The 16,420-nt window shown below is 44.8% G+C and overlaps 1 long non-coding RNA gene across 1 annotated transcript in view; it reads left to right on the forward strand.

Annotated features, from left to right (window-relative positions):
- The window catches only part of LOC142499766 (uncharacterized), a 178,017-nt gene that overhangs the window by 22,737 nt on the left and 138,860 nt on the right, over window positions 1-16,420 (forward strand). The gene's annotated exons all lie outside the window — the stretch shown is intronic.

Consider the following 16,420-nt stretch of genomic DNA (forward strand, 5'->3'; position numbering starts at 1 on the left):
CTCCTTCCCCACTCACAATTCTGGCACTCATTAGTTTCGGCAGAGCGGGTGCGGGGGGAGCGTGTCACAATGCGCTCCTTCCCTCCTGTGTCTGCAGAGCCGGTTTGGGGGGGGGAGAGAGTCAGGGAGTTATTGCGGGCCGCACAGAGAGTCCAGGGGACCGTATGTTGTGCAGGCCTGCCTTACGTTATATTAAGCTCTGAGGTTTCAGAATGGATAAGATAATCGGCAGTGTGCTGAGTCTGCAAAGTGGCCGATTGCAAACGGATCAGGCAAAAACTCCCATTGACTTGAATTCTTTTGATTTTGTAGAATCATCCCGTATGTGGGTCAAGTGGTTCTTATCTCATGTTAATTTATATGTTTCTATGAGTTTGTGACTAAGGGTTAAATTCTATCGACTCCACGGCCATTCGGCCAAAAATCCCCATTGACGTGAATTAGGATTTTCAGACAAAAACATCCTGAATGACTGCTTTAGAGTACAGTATATAAACAAAGAATTATGTGGGATTATTCATTAAATTGTGATGGAGTTTCCTTGCGATAGAGCAGGACTAGCACAGTATAATGAATACCCCCTAAGTGTAGGTTCGAGAGGAGTGCTTTCTTGGGAACAGCTTGTAAGCATTAAGAATACAAGTGTGTGTACACTAATGGGGCGTGGTCAAATAGGGACGAGTGTAATAGAAAGATGATGTGTCCTCCTGGCAGGGAGATTGTTTCGGAGCATGGATGTTTATTTATTTTTTATAAAATGTTTTACCAGGAAATAATACAGTGAAAGTTACCTCTCGTTTTCAAGTATGTCCTGGGCGCAGAGTTATAACAATACATGGTTACATTAAAAGAACAGAGTTTATACAGTCATGTCATGGATAGATAGAGTTGGAAAATTGGGTACAGGGGATAAAGGGCTGGTGAGTTTCAAATTAAAATAGAGAAGCTTAAACATCACCAAACATCAGCGAATGGCTCACACACTTTGGATGCGCCAAAGGCTGTCTGCCTTTGGGGCGACACAGATGTACACTCAAGGGGTTTAGATTAAATGCAGCTGCGAATACAAAGTTCTTTATGTCCTCTTGGTTCAGTAACATTCCAGTGGGTGGTGTTAACCCTTAGCACGCTGGTCCTGTGCAGAGGGGAGCAGCTGTTGGGGAGCCCCATCAGGCTTCTGCCTTTGGGGGATGCAGATGTACACTGTGATGTGGTAGAAGCTGTAGGATTGTGTGTGTAGGAATTATTTGTGTTGGTGTAATTGGAGATTTTCTGCTGAGTTGCGGTCGATTTGTAGTGGGGGGTGGGGGGGAAGAGATTTGGAATATTTTTTCTTTAGAAATCCCACCCTCTTCCTGTAATACAAATATTTCAAACATTTTTAGAAAATGGTTTCCAAAAATCTTTGCCCCCATATTTGTAAGGGTTGAGTTCTCCCGCGGTGAGGAACACTGTCATCACTTTTTTGTGGGAATGTGTACAGGTATGTAGCTGCTTTTCAATGCTGGGATTGGTGTTTCTAGTGAAAGAGGCAAAATAAGTGCCTGTTTAAGTGAAAGAAGAAGGAACAAATGATGGCCCTTGCTCAGTATGCTGTACATCAATCATTCACTTGCTTCGGAAGATATTGAATTGGGTTTATTTCATCCTGAGCAAAGGGAAGGTGACGTCGCAGGCATTTAAGTAAATTACACGCAGGGTGTGTAAAGTCTTAGCGACATGTACTGAACCTGGGACATAGTCCTTCCCAGGAATAGATAAGTTCTCCCTGATTACTCCCACCGCTTTTCTGTGCTCATCTCCATGTCTCTGCACCTCCTCCCCATGTCTCTGCCCACCCCCCTCCTTCCATTCTTTGCTTTTGCAATCAGCAGAGAAATGCCAGCTCCTGACCTTTACAGAATCTGGATTAGCCTTTTCTAAACAGTTTAAAAGTGTTTGACCAGGGTACAATTACAGCAGCTATTGAGTGATCTAAGGATAAATTAATGGAGTCGCGGCAGGGGGAGACAGTGTGAGTGTGTGAGGGGGTGGGGGCAGAGGCAACATTCAACACACTATTCCTGATATCATACACAATCAGGGATTCCATAATATACAATATGTGACTATTATATGAATAGTCTGTTCCTTTCCTTGCCTCTGCTGTCAAGAAGGGGCTAACTGGTAGACAGCTGCCTCCTCGTGCATGGGCTCCTGGTCCCTTCAGGATTCACAGGAGTAGGTGACAATTCTGGGTTCATTCTTCGGGCTCTCCTATTACTATCATTCTTCCCTTTCTGTTTAGCATAGATCTGTTATAAAATGCAGTTTGCTTTCACTTATCGTGATCCACAGAGTTCCCCTGGAGCAGGATCGCCTCTGTCTTGCGTTTCGAGAGATATTTAACACTTTCATTACATGTTTCCCGGCACCATCCTTGCCGGGGAGAGGAGCAATGAGCATGAGGTTCATTGTGCATCATTAAAATGTTCAATGTATATATTTGTCACCAGGTATTGGTGTTTAAGGGAGCTTTGGGACAAACGGGGTAAATGTAGACTCTCTACCACTCCATGTCAAGTAGAAAAAAAGAGACAACATCCCTGCCACTCTATGCTTTCACATGGATCTCCCATAATCCTCAGCAGTGTACACCTTTCTTCACCGGAACATCTCCTATCTGCCCATTTACTTCCTGAGCCCAAAATCTGAGAGTGGCGACCAGTATTCAACCTGCCTTAATTATCTAAGTGCATTAGCGATCGGTCCTATTAGCCATTCTGTGCCTCTGTCGATATGTCACCTCGTAGTGAGATGGTTTATAGATCCCCGCTTCTATGATAAAGCACACTAATGTTTTCTTTTCTGGGGCCAGAGGGAACAAACTGAAACTTTGGTGGTTTGCATTAGTAGTGACCCCACATCCATTTTAAACCAAATACAGTATTAATAATAGATTTCAATCAATAATCTTAGCAACTTCCCATTTGGAAGTAAATATTTAATAAACCCTGATAACACATTAATGTCTGTAAGGTTGTTTATTTCTTGCTTTATGCAAATCTTAAAGAAAAGAAACCGTGCCATCTGTGTAAATGTACTACCAGGCAGCAATGCATTCTGGGACGTGCAGGCTGTGCGGCGTCTTCAGCATGACAAGGTACCTTATACCAGAAGACTACGTAACAAATATTACAGAGAGTTCAGCAAATAGTGTTTATTCCATTTTCTGCTGGATGGGTGGCACTGCTGGTCCCTTTAGTAACAAACTAATTCAAATGACTGTCATAGTGCTGTTACACCAGGGGTGGGCAGCTCCAGTCCTCAAGGCTCTGTCAAAGACTGTACCACCCGTGCTGAAGCAGGGATATCCTTAAAACCTGACCTGTTGTTTGCCCTCGAGGACTGGAGTTGCCCACTCCTGAGTTATAGTAAATTTAGCAACATATATTGAAGTTGCAAAATCTCTCAGCGATGTAATAGTTTCTCAGACATTTTAATTGGCCCTTCCTATTTTTGTCATTAAATATGTGTTTGCAAAACAAGTCTAAAAGCCTAGCTGCAGAAACCACATCACAGATTATACAACAGGCCATATTACAGCATATAGATACTGTACGGCACATTCATTGAATGGGCCATGAGAAGTCGTATGGCTTAGCACTGCATAATAAATGTGGCTCATTATATTTATATTAACTACAAATCAAAGGTGCTCATCCCCTGAGTGATAATCACTCTGTGAACTGGAACTCTTTCGTCACCCGGGGGATAGCAACGCAAAGCATTGCTGGCATAAGGGGTTAAAGCAGTAACAAAATGGGAAACTAGTGAAGTAGGTCATCAAGATAAAAATAGGAAAAGAAACGCAGTTTGTACACTCTACTGCTAAAACTCTAATAACATGCCTTTATCCTCTCCCGTCTGCATCACAACTTTCTCCTTTGCAATCTTCTTTAAATTCTGCAGCTAGAACCGTGGTACTTTCTCCCAGAAGTGTCTGCTTATCTCTTCCTTCTGTCCTAGCTTCCCATCAAATTCCAGATCGCCTACAAAATTCTCCTTCTTAGGCCATGCCTATAGTGCCGTCATTGGCGACGGCGACACGGCGGGTGACGTCACCCATCGCTGTCGCCACTGGCGAAAGTTATGTTTTGCCGGGCGGCCGGGTCGCGGGATTCCGGCAATTTGATTTGTTCAAGTGCCGTCACGTGACGGCCCTTGAAAAATCAAATTTTGCTGGCTTCAGGTTTTCACTCCGTCGCTTGTCGCCGTCGCGTGCACTATAAGCGCACGCGGCGGCGGCAATGTATTTGTTTTCGGGCGGCGGCGCGTCGCCGTGGCTGGCACTATAAGCGCGGCCTTACCTTCAAGATTTTCCACTCTTCTTCTCCTCCCTACTTATCAGCTATGCCCTGGCTTGTGACCTGCACCCTGTTCATCACTCCAATGGAGCGGTGAACGTGATCGCAACGGAAGTGAAGTATCCTTCACTGACGTTCACATCCTCGGGCATCTGCCCGCGAACACACGATTACTACACCAAGCGATCATGTGATTCAGTGCTAAAAGACCAGTGAAATGGAAGAACAGAACAGCGCAACTTTAAATGCAAGTCAGAAATGATCTGAGATTGAAATGCTCTCTGTCCCTGCAGCCCAGGTGTATCACTCACCCAGAGAAAAAAGTAACTAATAGCTCAGGATGGAACTCAGAGTAGGTCAGGAGAAGGGAAACCAAGAACATACTGTATATGTATATGTATTGCTACAGTATAGTCAGACTCAATAGTAGAGGTTAGAATACAATCAAAACTATCAGTTAGAAACTTCTTGGATTTATCTCAGTTAAAAAGTTTGGCCCTCAAGGGATTAAACATAGAGAGCGATCTCGTTTCCTTTTTGTAGTATGACTCCTATTCAAGAGATTTTGCCAAGTTCAGTGACTGCACTGTTCTTGTTGCATGGATTAATTGTCTGTATTGTATGCATATGTTCAGTTGCTTTGTATTTGTCACTGTTGTCTGGATTTGTCCATCGGTATTTTACATACTTTGTATTTAGTATATTAATATGTATCTATGTATCTATGTTCTTGTTCTGACTTCATATTGTTGTGTCATTGTTATCATAGTACTATGTTTTTTTTGTTGTTTCAATTGATGTTATAAGAAATAAGATGTACGGTAGCGTTTAGAGTTTATTACTTATTGCTGTGTGAGAGTATATAATGGAGTGTAGGAAGAAGCCTTCATCATCACCCCTGATGAAGCCAAGGCGAAACGCGTAGAGTGGTTACTAACGCAGGACGGAAAACTGGAACAGAAGAAAACACTGCCAGATGGGAGTGTAGAGATCACGTTCCATCCTGAGCCCTATACGAGGTCACATTCGGGTGACGGAGATGATGTCCAGAAGTTCGTTGTACTAATCCATTGTTATATATATTATCAAGACCACATCTTGTGAGTTCCAAACCGTTGGAGTGGGGAATCCCCCTTTTATCATAGACCACACTAAAAGACCAGTGGGACTCAAAGGGTTAAAGCAGCAATCCGGGCTGTTGTTTTTTTTTTTTTTTTTTTTTTTTCTTGCTTGAATCGTGGGGTCCCCCGGAGCACATTGGTGGACTGAGAACACCAAGTTCTGGATGTAATTGTAGTTTTTTTGTGTGCCAGTTTTAACACAACAAAAACCCTACGAATATGGTGGCGAACTACAAATATGGCCACCGGGGGTCGCTAGTAGAAAGCCACAACGTCATATCCTGATGCTGTTTTGGTGTTTTTATTCGCTGTCAGCGAGCCCTGACTCCGACGGCCTTGTTGTTTCCCACTTTTGCTTGGAGTCAGGGCTCGCCACTATGGAACTGGGAGAAGGTCCTCAAATGTCTGAGGACCACTGATGAGAGAGGGAGAAACCCATATTTCTGATGAAACATTTTAATAGTCTGTGCTCATGGCTACAGCGCCACACCCAAAGTTGCACTTTCCAACCATCGTAATAAAGCACAGCCACCTGCTGAATCGCCTCCTTTACCTGCTGTCTCTGCACGTCTCCCAACACAACACTTAGGTTGTAAGCTCTCGGAGGCAGAAATTTCCTTTCCTATTGTCTGATTTTATGTTTGTTGCACTTATTGTATTATAATTCCCTCTATTGTAGACTCCCTGTGTTTATTGCCTCTTTTGTAAAGTGCTGCGTACATTGTTGGCGCTATTTAAATTTTAAGCAGAATGTCCTTGGGTAGACATAGTGGGACTACACCATTAACTCTGCAGGCAGTTTCTCTTCCCATGTAAATGGTGTAGTTATGGGGTTCTCAACTCCAGTCCTCTGGCCCCTCCAAAGGTCAGGTTTTCAGGATATCCCTGATTCAGCTCAGGTGGCTCAATCAGTCCCTGCTTCAATACATTCCCTGCTTCAGCAGAAGACTGAGCGTCTGATTGAGACACCTATGCTGAAGCAGGGATATCCTAGAAACCTGACCTGTTGGGGAAGCTTGAGGACCTGAGTTGAGCACCCCTCCTGTAGGGGTCTCCTGTCGTCCTTTTGTGTAACTAAGCCCTTAATGAGCCTCTGCTTTCCCGTGTCATAATGTACGCATTATCCACAGTGATACAGCGAGAGATTTCCAGGCTCCCCCAGGGGCTGATCCAAGGCTTTGCAGAACAATTTGCAAAAGCTCGTCTTAATTGGGACAGGCTGACTGTACCCGTAGTCCTAATGTTAAAAAGAGAAGGGAAAGAAAAACAGAACAGAACTGACAGGACGGCTGATTCCGGGTAAAATCAGATGCTCATTTGCATATCAATTACCAGCGCCCACTTCTGCCTTGAAGCACCACTCAAACCTGCAGAGCCTTGCAGACTATACGCCAGGGAGTCGTGCTGACGTGAAAGCACTCAGCCATGCAACATCATCTCTGCCAATCTTTCCTTGATGCGTCGGTTTATATATATTTAACCCTTTGAGTGCCAAAGGGACCGTGCCACCCGAGTGCCACAGTTCTCCGGGACATTACGCCACCGAAGGGGTCACTTAGTTGTGACATCACCGAAGACTTGAATGGAAGAGGAGGAAAGTCATCCGGTCAGATGGCATCCAGTGCTCCACACGATCTCCCCTTGTGAGCAGAGAGCCCATGGCAGCGACTAGGTCACGGCACTCCTGGGGTGCCAGGCCCCATGATGACATGGTAGTTACATCATTGGACACTCGAGCTTCACAACTTTGCACATTTCGGCTAATCGCCGAACTTTGTTCAGAATGAAAAACGGAAACAGCAATTTGTTTAAAAACAAAAGATACTGCAGCAGCTAAATGACGCTGAATTTTCTAGGTGCAATCTCACTTGCTCAAGCCAAACATTGTATTGTATAAGGGGATAAATATTGATGTCAAATAATGTTTTTGGTGAGACTGACTTTTCTAAAAATGTGAATTTAGCCGGGATCACTGCCTCTGTGGGATTGCAGCAGCGGTTTCCCTCCTGTAGTTACTGTGTCAGCACCTATGCAACCCTTGCTGAGAGCAGCATGTTTCCACATTCCGTGATATTTGCTGTAGTTCGATGTGGAGTGTTGGCTTTGGGAAGATGTTACACGTCTGAGTGCTTTCACTTGAGTGTAGTCATATTGAGACTGTCTACGAACACTCTGACTGTATATCTTTTATTTTTTTTTTTACTATGATAAAAAAAATTGCTGTCACCTCCTACTATAGAAAAGGAATGTTTCTGTTCCCAAAATGCCATGTTTGTCGGATTAGAGGCATAAGCATCCGTTGTTAGCGATATTGCACATGAATGTGTCCCTGGCCTTTCTGGCAGCAGAAGGATTAAGCTGCTTACCCTTTCATCGTCTGCGTTATCGCTTTGCAATGCCTCCCGCCAGCAGTGGAGGGGTTAACGGGATGCTTTCACATAAGTAAGTGTTTTTATTTCTGTCTGCTAATGCCATGAATAAGAGATGTGAGAGAAGAGTGTGGTTACACCGCAGACACACTTTACAGCTCTGCTTTGCATCCATTATTGCTCGCCCCATACAATTCAGCCAACCACAAAAGGCAGGTTGGCTGAAGAATGGGTCGAATGACACTGCTATAGCTGGATAGTTTATCAAGCAGGTATCTCTGGAGTGCTACAGGACGCCAGGAAATAGCAAGGAAGTATTTACTGTATAAAGCAAAGTAAAGACAGAACAAAACACAACCCCAAGTGTGTTCTGCTATGTCATACATAATGGTGATTACATTGCACAGAAAGAGATTCGGAGCACACACACACTATGCAAATGACAGGCACTGAGTTCATGTGAGTCTCACTGTAGCACAGAGTATCAGCTGTCTCACACTTTAGTGGGGTCTCAGTGATAGGAAATGATAAAACTTTATCCAGAGGCTCCTAATCCTTGTGATTTCAGTCATTGGAGATTAAAGCAGCAATCCGTGCTGCTCGCGATTTCTTTTTACTAAGCTGAAGTGAGGGGTCCCACTAGGTGACCCCCCTCCCGGTGTCCTGTTACCGTGAGACATGGCAATAGGTTGCTGGCCCCTTTGGTAACGAACGAGTTAAAATCATGACTGCACCTTCATGCGACCGTAAAGTGTATTAATTAGGGAGCCGGTGCCCTCCTGTTACCTATGATAGGAACCATACAAGTTCATGGGGAAGGATGTGAAAGCTTTAGCTCCCCCGGCATGCCCCCTACTCCAGTGGTGACCAAATCCTGTCCTCAAGGGCCACCAACGTGTCAGGTTTTAAAGATATCCCTGATTCAGCACAGGTGGCTCAGTCTTTGACTGACAGCTGTGCTGAAGCAGGGATATCCTTAAAACCTGACCTGTTGGTGGCCCTTGAGGATTTTAGTTGGCTACCCCTGGCCTACCCGCTTTATGTAACTCAGAGGGTGGGTACAAAAGCTGCTTCTGACACACAGAGCAGGCCCTGGCGCCCAGCCAAACGGGAGGAGGATTAGGAGTTCTTATTACAAATTAGGTGTTAATTATCATAATCTGGTAATTGAGAACAATTTAATTATGCAGAACTAATGGATTTACAGTGGTACCACAGGATTGTGTATGGTGGTGGGGGGGGGGGGGGTCAGGAGGATGGATGGAGGGCCGTTAGGAGGAAGGGTGGAGGGACAGAGCAGCTTTTGGTTTGCATCAGCACGGTTTCCTTGCTGGGACGTCTTATCATACATACAGCAGCTCGCTGTACAGTTACAGGAGGGACGTACCTACAGTAGATACTAATTTTATCTATCTCCCTATGTACGCCGGGCATTTCCAGACCCGCGGCCAGGAAAGTAGTGGTTGAAGGGCAGTGGCACCACAAGGTCCTTAGGCCCTCGTTTCTACGTTTTCAAGAAGGTTTTATTTTATATGACTCCCTTTCTGTCTTTTTAATTTTATTCTTTAAAGCGAAATCTTCTGAAAACCTTTTTAAAATACATTATAATGGGGGGGTGGACATTTTAGAGGAGGAACAGGTCGGGGGGGGGGGGAAGTGGTCAGGGGGGATACAGGAATTCTCGATTCAGATCCGTGTTCCAGTTCTAAATTGGTGCATTGAGTCTAAGGTTTAGTGTTGGGTGCAAGGCTGGGGCTTCTTCTCTACTACTCCCTTGCAGGGGTCTTGGGTAATTTTTACACCTCTGGTCTCGGTAGAGAGTTAAAATACATTTTTAATGTTATGGCCTCTTATTGCTATTGTGTATTGCAGTATTTTTCAACTAGGGTTCCTAGGAGCCCTAACTGGGTTTCTGCAATTTTTAGGTAATTTGAATACAATAAATCTGATCTCAGACGTGCTATTATAGAGGGTTGGGGTTCCTTACAATGCATCTGATCTCAGACATGGTATTAGAGAGGGTTGGGGTTCCTTACAATGCATCTGATATCAGACGCGCTATTAGAGAGGGTTGGGGTTCCGCAGAATTTAACCATATAATGATGGGGTTCCTTAACAAAAAAAAGGGTTGGAAAGCACTGATGTATTGTGTCTTGTACATGGGAGGCTGATCTCCGGAAACATTATTGTGACCCTGTAGTAATTAAAGCAGCCAACCTTCTTATGCTCTGTAAACTCAACTAAAAATACCTGTGGTGAAGGTAAGACCTTTCCTGCTGGTTGCTATTGTGGTCAGAGACCAAAGAGGCAAATTGTGTTATTTTGTATCTAAGAAGAAAATGCTTTCAATGTGTATGAATGTATAGCATGAGTGCATAAAAATAGTTGGCATCATTTTTAAGTACAACATGTTCATGTTTAACGGCAACATGAATACATATTGTATGCATGAGAACTGTGCTTACAACAAATTCTCAACGTGGAATCATTCCCTTCAGGAATACTTCTCCCACTCGCCCAAACTGAAGAATGGGGAACAGGAGTATTGTAAGATGATAATAAGAAATAGTTTTGCATAAAACACACATTTCATCCAAAGTATGTGGGCTGGGTTCTGCCTGTGAGACCTTAAATCAAGGGTGGGCAACGCCAGTCCTCAAGGACCACCAACAGGTCAGGTTTTCAGGATATCCCTGCTTCAGCACAGGTGGTGCAGTCTTCGAGGTAGCCACTGATTGAACCAAGGATATCCTGAAAACCTGTTGGTGGCCTGTGACGGGAGCTTTGTGACAGGCTATAATAATACACCAAATAACTGGGTTGAACTGAACGAGGCTTAGATATAATAAAGTATATTTATTCCTTAAATAGGTGAACACAGCAATATGGTACAGTAACAGGCAAGAAGTAACACTTACTTGGGGGTGGGGAATGAGAAGTATCAGATAGCAATTCTCCAGCAATCAGGTCACAATCAAGATGGTATTAGAAGACAAAGGATATAGGGTTGACCACAGTTTATATATCTTTTGAACCCTATTCTTAACATTGAGTACAGGCTATTGGATAGCAATTACCTGTAGCCAATCTTTACCGTGGGAACACATTTTAATCCATGCCCCCCTGCTAGTTAGCTCATGCGCACTAGGACCCTGTGGGTCTCATTTCTGTAGCCCCACATTTACATCAGGGATGCCAGCCAGTCTAGCAAAAGGGATATCTGGCAGGATGCCCTTTGTTCATAGGTGTAAAACCTGACACTCACAAACCACTCTAGTTTGAGGCGTCTCTGCCTTCAGGAAAACAGGGAAGGTGACAAAATCCTTTGAACAGTACTTAAGTCCTAGACATTGGGTCGCCTCTCTGACCATATGCTTCCTTGTATGCAAAGGAATTTCCTCTGGGTTTTATCCCTGCCTTGGGATACAGTATTACAGGTAAAATACAACCATATTAAAATATCCGGTTCTGTTAGGTCCAGCGGGTCCACACTACCCAGATCTCAATGCCGGAACTGGGACACCATATGGTCCAAGTTTCAGCCCGCTACGACCTTCGGGACCGGAGTTACACAAATACCACTTAAACCGTTTCCTATTTTAATACAAAAAACTCAGCTGTAAATTAAATCAAGGTTTTTCACTAAATCCCCATTGAAAACAACGGGCTCTGCCGCCATAGACTTTCAATGGCAAACCGCCGCCGTTGGCGGCTATGGGAATCCACCGCCATAGACTTTCAATGGGGCATCGCCGCCGTTGAAGTCTATGGGGTTTCTCCGCCATAGCCGGTCAATGGAAATTGGCCACCGTTGAAGTCTATGGGAGAATTCCCGAACTTTCAAGGGTGTCCATATTCCGTCGGGTTGGTCCAAGAGGCTCAAGGATGGTTCTGCAGCCATGCCGGAGCAGTGCCTACAGGTACCCCAAACCCTGGCCCTCGGGACCCTCCGGAACCGGAGGTATGGATTCATGGTTTGTAGCTTTTTGGACTTAGTCAAATTCCTGAGCTGTTTCTGCCACCGCCATTGGAACCTATGGCGCGACCCGCTCTCTCGGCACGACCCTTCTCGGGGGTCCAGGATTCGTTGACCCGGTGGTGGTCAAGTGGGGGGAGGTCTAGGAACTAGGAGCAAAAAGAATTTTATTTCTGGGTGCCCTAGAACTGTAGATTCCCACGCCACTTAACGTTGAACTTGACTAATCAGTGATCAAAGCTCTTTTTCAGAAAAAGTATCCGCTTTGCGGTTTGGATGGCAGCCAACTCGTTCCTGGAAAGCGCTGTCGAGGAATCTCCATTGAAGTCAATGAGCCCATTGACTTACAATGGGAAACCGCCGCTCCTCCTCTCGGACGCCACCTGCTGGTCTTCGAGGGAAACAGGTCCAAAACAGCAAGATCCACCATTGAAATGCATTGAGCTCTAATGGCGGCCTATGGGACTTTGCAAAATGGTGCCTGAAAAGGCGGGAAAATTACACAAAGGACTTTAATCACTAAAAAACTATTAACCGTTGCCCTCCCGGATGGATCCCAGTGTGTGTGTGATGCAGACACTGATATAACAAGATATAACAATAAAGCATGGGGACAGGGGAATATACATTTTCATGCTATAACAAGGGTTAAACCACATTTCTGGACTGCAGCCCAGTTAACCCCTTGTCTCCCTGGTGAGGTCAGGGGATGGCCAAATGGGGTGCAACCCCTTTAATACCGAGCCACTCCCTTTCTCCCTCTACATGGCCCTTGAGGACTGAAGTTGCCCACCCCTGCTTTAAATGCATTAGGATACTAAGGTGCTGAAGGAGTCGGCTGCAACGTTCACATTATCGTCTGTGTTGCAGCGGGCCCCAGTCTCTGCCCTCTATGCTCTAACTCTTTTTGGATTGTTCCTTTTCTCTGTCAATGCATCTGTCCCCTCCATCATATCCTGCTAACGAAGGGCAGGTAACTCTACAACCTTAGAGAAGAAGCTGGCACCTATGGGCTAGAGGTATGTAGCCCCTTAGGTGCTGGGCGGTCCTGTGATACTTTACAAGTACGTCCAGCAACGAAGGGGTTAAGTATTTGGCCAGTCCCTTGAAATGATAGCCAGGGACAGATCTGTTTTTGGCTTGGGTTCCCCTGCACGCTGCAGTAATGAGGATAAAGTGAGGTGTTTGTGCAGAGCCAGCCTGGCACCGATCCGAATGGGCTCACCGGCAAATGAAGAAGCGGTGAGGCTGGTGGCGGGGGGAGGGGATGGATGGGAGAGGAGGCTTTTAGCTCTTTCGATCTCGAATCCTTCACAGCGTGAGAGCTGGTTGTAGCAAATACCCAGGGGAGGGCGTCCCATCTATCAGCAGAGGCTATGCTATTTACTGCAGCTCTTATCCTAGAGGGAGAGAGAGGACATTATCTTGTACTCGGTTTCAATTGGGAATTTACCACTGCTGTAGTGGACTGCATTCTCAGAAATATGGGCTATGTACATGTTGTGTAACTGTAGTGCTGCCATATGCTTTGTCCACAGTGCAGGGTACGGCGTGAGCTACGTAGCTTGCGCCAAATCAAACACTAGGACGCCAATACACGTGCTACAGGGAGAGCGGCGCTTCGCACTACAAACAAGTTTGTATTTGAAGCGCAACGTTGGGAGTAGGAGGAAGCACGGAAGCTTGTGCGTTCCAGTATGGACGCGGCCTTAGGTATGCAAGTGACGTAGTCCAGTGCTATACACAGAACAACTATAGTATGGTCAATGGCAGGTCAAGCCTCCCTTACCGGTTCACAAACGTACACATTTTTACAAAAGGCAGGTATGTTATTACCATGATTAAAAGCTTTCAGCTGCAAAACCGGACAAAAAACATGTAACAGTTGTTTTGATTAATGCTGCCATTCTGTAGCAAGTTTTTAAAGATTCCCTTTGTTTATTCAGACTATGAAAATGATTTGTTGTGTGGCAGGCCCCAATGGCCTTACAAATGTGGAAGGAGCAACTCCACTTAGGCCAAAAGAAGGCATTCAGTTCTGATTTTGCTCCATAAAAGAATCCTTCCGATTTTTTCTGTATTACATAGTTTTACATAGTACATGAGGTTGAAATAAGACATATGTCCATCGAGTTCAACCCATGTGAAATGTAGATGATGGATACCTATCATATATTTGTATTTACAGTACAGTATATTGATCCAGAGGAAGGTAAATAAAAACCCCAATGAAACATTATCCAAGTATGTCTCATAAGGGGGGAAATATATTCCTTCCTGACTACACTAATGGAATAATAAGGAGGAAACCCTGCTGCAGCTTAATGTATCTGAATATGTTGGTAGGGTAAGGTGCTGTGGGTGATAAGATAGGTAGAACAGCAAAGAAGCAAGAACCCAAGTAAAGCACTCACTACCCTAAATGCAGTATGAGGATAAATTAAAATACATATTTTAATGTTCATCAAATTAAAATAATGGGGTTTAAAATCCAAGGATAAGACACACAAATTTAATCCTATTTGAGTGCGTGTAGCACTCTGGATTATATATATATTGGTAAGAACAAATGAGGGGGATTAGATCAAATGTTCTTAGGGGAGCTGGTATGCAGTATTCCCTACAAGGGTGTTCTTAGGTGAATCAGGGATGAGGCGGTGATGTAGAAACCTGCTTATATAGAACGGGTGTAGCCCGTGGTAATAAGGGCTAAAAGACACTCGTTACTGGCAGTAGATAGAACAGCTTACAGATACCAAAAACGGTGTGGCTGGTTGTGTATGCCTATGCACATATTGATGAATGTGCTCAACCGTCAGGTTCTGTGCTTCAAACACTGGCTAGTGAGGCAATAGGATATAAAAGCAAAGTATACCCCTATATGATTAAGCCATCACTAAAGTTCTACTTCTCTGGTGCTGCGATGTGGCAATAAGTATTCCTATTGTTCATATGATAAATGAACTCAACCGTGCATACCTGATCAGATATCAAACAACCACTATCCTCACCTCCTGTCTACCGAGTGAACTCCGAAACTCTAACCCAGTCTGAGAGTGTGGGCAGGCGCTGGGTCTGGCAGCTGCTCGCTCTGCGAGATAGAAGGCTGCCACGTCAGTGCTGACCCTGCGCGTGCACGTGAGAGATGCCGACGCGCGCGTTTCTCCTCATTCAAGCCTTGAGAAAGTGTTTCACGTGAAACGCGCGCGTCGGCATCTCTCACGTGCACGCGCAGGGTCAGCACTGACGTGGCAGCCTTCTATCTCGCAGAGCGAGCAGCTGCCAGACCCAGCGCCTGCACACACTCTCAGACTGGGTTAGAGTTTCGGAGTTCACTCGGTAGACAGGAGGTGAGGATAGTGGTTGTTTGATATCTGATCAGGTATGCACGGTTGAGTTCATTTATCATATGAACAATAGGAATACTTATTGCCACATCGCAGCACCAGAGAAGTAGAACTTTAGTGATGGCTTAATCATATAGGGGTAAACTTCGCTTTTATATCCTACTGCCTCACTAGCCAGTGTTTGAAGCACAGAACCTGACGGTTGAGCACATTCATCAATATGTGCATAGGCATACACAACCAGCCACACCGTTTTTGGTATCTGTAAGCTGTTCTATCTACTGCCAGTAATGAGTGTCTTTTAGCCCTTATTACCACGGGCTACACCCGTTCTATATAAGCAGGTTTCAACATCACCTCCTCATCCCTGATTCACCTAAGAACACCCTTGTAGGGAATACTGCATACCAGCTCCCCTAAGAACATTTGATCTAATCTCCCTCATTTGTTCTTATCAATATATATAATCCAGAGTGCTACACGCACTCAACATAGGATTAAAAGTGTGTGTCTTATCCTTGGATTTTAAACCCCATTATTTTAATTTGATGAACATTAAAATATGTATTTTAATTTATCCTCATACTGCATTTAGGGTAGTGAGTGCTTTACTTGGGTTCTTGCTTCTTTGCTGTTCTATACTAATGGAAATCAGATCTCTCCCTGAATCAACATCCTTCCCTTATTTGGTATATCCCTGTATACCTTTCCTTTCTAAAAAGGGGTGCAACCATCTTTTGAAAATATCTATTGTATCTGTCAGTCTCCATGGGTAATGAATTCCACACTGTAACTGCCCTTACTATAAAGAACCCTTTCCTTTGTTGGTGGGGAAATCTCCTTTCCTCCAACCTTAAGGGATGACCCTGTGACGTTTGCAATGCCCTTGGAATTAATAGTTATTTTGAAAGCTACTTGTATTGACCCTAAATATATTTGTATATATTTATCATATCCCCTCTTAGGCTAAGTCCCCGCTTGCGCTGGACGCGCTCATGCTTGGAGAGCACTCCAAGCATGAGCGCCGGGTGTCCGGCTGTACGCGTGCGCGGGGCAGGGTGGGCATTGCGGGTAGTTCAGCATGCGGGTAAGTAACGATTTTTTGTTTACCTACGCGCCGATCGAGGCTGAGGGTGTGTGCGAGCGCTGCACGCACCGCGTGAGCGGGGACTTACATATATCTATATATGTAAGTCTCCTCCGCAAGCACCGCCCGCTAAGCTTGATCAGCGCTAGCGGGGACTTAGCCTTAGAAACCTCT

This window comes from Ascaphus truei, chromosome 7, assembly GCF_040206685.1.
Source record: "Ascaphus truei isolate aAscTru1 chromosome 7, aAscTru1.hap1, whole genome shotgun sequence".
Classification (NCBI taxonomy): domain Eukaryota; kingdom Metazoa; phylum Chordata; class Amphibia; order Anura; family Ascaphidae; genus Ascaphus; species Ascaphus truei.